This window comes from Octopus bimaculoides, chromosome 15, assembly GCF_001194135.2.
Source record: "Octopus bimaculoides isolate UCB-OBI-ISO-001 chromosome 15, ASM119413v2, whole genome shotgun sequence".
NCBI lineage: Eukaryota > Metazoa > Mollusca > Cephalopoda > Octopoda > Octopodidae > Octopus > Octopus bimaculoides.
Genome location: NC_068995.1, coordinates 47,684,414 through 47,688,207, shown reverse-complemented (window position 1 = coordinate 47,688,207; position 3,794 = coordinate 47,684,414).

The window sequence follows — 3,794 nt, the reverse complement described above, 5'->3', positions numbered from 1 at the left end:
TGTGTGTGTGTGTGTGTGTGTGTATGTATGTATGTACGTATGTATGTATGTATAGCTATGTGTGTGTGTCTTTGTGTCTGTGTTGGTCTCCCCATCACCGCTTGACAACCCGCGTTCGCGTGTTTACGTTCTCGTAACGTAGCGCGGTTCGGCAAAAAGAGAGCGGTGGAATAAGTACTTGGAGTGGCGGGGGGGGGGACACAGCCAAATGACGGGAGCAAGTAAAAGAATGAAGGAATGTGTGTGTGCGTATGCGTGCCTATGTGTGTGTGCGTGCGCATTACGTAGTCTACATTTCCCTTATAGTTCTTAATATCCTAGATGTTTCTTATGAGGCAAACTTTTTGTTTTAATCAATCAGCTCCTCGTTGTGCTTTCTCTTTTAATTAACTACTTGGCCTAATCAATGAGAGACTACAGCAAGAGACTCTCTCGCTTCTCATATTAAATGTGTCTTTCTGTCATTGGTTTGTCTATTAAGACCGCACCCGAGAGATCTTACCTCCATTGATATTTAAACGTATCGATCAATTTTAATCATTCGTTTCGTCTATTAGAGACCATACCTTCTGGTCTTGTCAATATAGATACGTATTTCCATATTTTGGTCTTTTATTCTTTTACTTGTTTCAGGCCCTTGACTGCGGCCATGCTGGAGCACCCGCCTTGAAGTATTTTTGTCGAACAACTCGACCTCAGGACATATCTTTTTTTCTTTTTTTAAAGTCCTGCTACTTATTCTATTGGTCTCTATTGGACGTAAACACACCAACACCAGTTGTCAACCGAGGATTTGGGGACAAACACAGAAACAAAGACAAACACACACAAACACACACACACACACACACACACACACAACATAAATTGAAATATTTATACACACTCACACATACATATGTGTGTGTGTGTGTGTGTGTGTGTGTGTGTGTGTGTGTGTGTGTGTGTACGACGGCTTCTTTCAGTTTCCGTCTACCAAATCCATTCACAAGGCTATGGTCGGCTCGATGCTATAGTAGAAGACACTTGCTCAAGGTGCCACGCAGTGGGACTGAACCCGGAACCATGTGATTGGGAAACAAGCTTCTAACAACACAGCGACACCTAGTAATTCTTTAATTCTTTTTTTTTATCTATTTCAGACCTTCCCTACAGACCTTTAAGCTATAGAAATTTCATGTTCCTTTCTCTTTTCATCACAATCTGGTCGGGTGACGTCCCAGACCAATAAGTCATCGGTGGTCTTTCAATGGCTGAACGTCTCATTTGCGCACGTCACGACAACAGACGATGGTTGATTCTGGCCGTTGACAGTTTTTTTTGTCTGTTCATCCACTCAGGGTCCATTATTCCCCATTGACTCAATAAATTTCATCTGCCGAAATAGTTCACATTTATCATGTTGCACCCTATGATGTCAACGTAACCCTGGCTCGGATGCTTACCGTCCACTAAGCATTGCCAAGGGACCACCCGTGATTTGGCCCGGATTGTTCCCATATTCACAGCTGACCTCAGTTCACATGCTTATTAACCTGTAGCTGAGATCCTACACGCTATCGTATATAGATTATCTGCTTTCAAAAATAAGCATTAACTACATATTAATAGTTCAAGTTATTTATTTACAAGTTAGTGCTGCTAAAAGCGTGAAATTCATGAACTAGCAGTTAGGCTGTTGGGCTTACGTTCGATTCCCAGTCAAGTCTTTATATGTAAGGAAACTTTTTTCTTTTGATTCTTTATATTTCTTTATATTTATTTTGTTATTCTGTCTTAAGATTCCATTGTTGTGTCTCGAACCTTATATAATTTACATGTTTTTGGCAGTGTCTCCCACTACAGCCTCCTACTACACACACGCGCTCGCGCGTATGTACATACTGGCATGCATTCATATACATACATACATACGCGTAAAGACACGTGACCTGTTGGACGTTGGATCGAATCCCAGTCAAGTCTGTAGCTCTCGAGAAACATTTTATTTTTCGTTATTCTGTTTTAAGTATCTTCAATTGTACCGCGAAACAGGTGTAACCTTTACATTCATGGTGCGAATCTATATTTAAAATTTCGTTCTGGTATTAGCGGGAAGGTGCATTAACTAGCAGTTAGGATGTTGGCCTCTAAGATAAGAAAAATTTGCACGTTCGATCCCAGAACCGGGTGGCACATTGTTTATTTCTATATATTTCTCGTTTCTCTAGTCTACCCAAGTAAGAATGGGATACTTGCGTTACAAAAACTGCGCTTTGCGACTATTGGCCAAAAATTATATAAATGCCGAATGCCTATGCCCATTAATGGAGACAAGATACTTCAAGAAACATTTCAAGTATTTCCTTCATAAGCTTGTATCATGTTAACTGAGTTTAATAATCTCACACTTTTTATCGGAATAAGACTGGACGGTCACAAGTGGAATGCATTTGATCGTAGATTTGCGAGATCAGGACTGACGGCGGCGGTGGTGGTGGAGTTGGTGTGGAATAGGGGGTTGAGGGTTGGAGGCTATTCCTTCAGAGTTCAAAGGTAAGCGAAGAATGAAGGAATGGAACAGCAGTAAAATTACGATGTAGAAAAAAGGTAATGAGTTATCTCCCTTTTTTATCAAGTTCAATAACTTTGTATCTAATTGCGTCCCTTGGAAGTGAGTATTTATATATAAATATATAAATATATATTGGCATGTTATGATTTAACTCGATAGATTGTAATCTATTCTTCAGAAAAGTGATAAATTTTGTTAAGAGAAGATTTTCGCAAGGTATTCAGTGCTGTATCTTGGAGGTGAGATCTAACATCATAAAGCAAATCAATGGAATCATTTGAGAGTTGAATACAATCTCATGCCAGAACGAAGAGTGGAATGAACAAATAAGTGTGAAAGGGTTGATAGAAAGAAAGAATAGAGTCGTACAAGATTTAAATGAATATATGCTTACATATAAGAGACCAAATGCGTGTGTGTGTGTGTGTGTGTGTGTGTGTGTGTGTGTGTGTGTGTGTAAGTATGTGTGTGTATACATACTCATACACAATCACACACATACACGATCGTATCCACACAAATACATACATACATGCATACATAGTATTTGTATGTTCGAAGCTGGTTAAACAATTATAGTGATCGACAAAAAAGGAAGTGATAACATAAATATAAAATTTTCCGCCATATTCGAACGAAGCACTAAAAGGTTGTGCCCCAGTATGGCCATAGCGTAAAGCAGCGAATCCAGTAAAAAAAAAAACAACATAATTTACACAAAATTGTAAACAATGAAATGAGATTGTAGGGGGAACAACTTCTGAAACAAATTGTAGATTTACGTCCCTTAGATTTTAATTTTTATGTCTATTACCCTTTTTTGTGTGTATATAAGAGGTTCACTTGTAATTGGAAAGATCGTTATTTTCTAGCATTTTATGTACTTCGAGTTCGACTCCCTTCTAAATCAACTGTACTTTTCATCTGACTTGTGTAATCAAATAACATAGCCGTCCCATACTAGCGTCGAATCTTCCTGCTCCCACCTCACTTCTCACTCTCTTTTCACACGTTTTCTCCCCCTCCCCTCTTTCATTCCTCTCTCTCTCTCTCTCTCTCTCTCTCGGAAGGGCGGGATAATATGGCAAGATGAAGTGGATTGTTTTTCAATGTATCATGGTTAGTATAAGACATATGTCTGTCTATTCCAGCTCTCCCTCCCTCCCCTCTCTCCCTCTCTCTCTCTCTCTCTCTCTCTCTCCCTCTCTCTCTCTCTCTCTCTCTCACATACCTTGCCTAC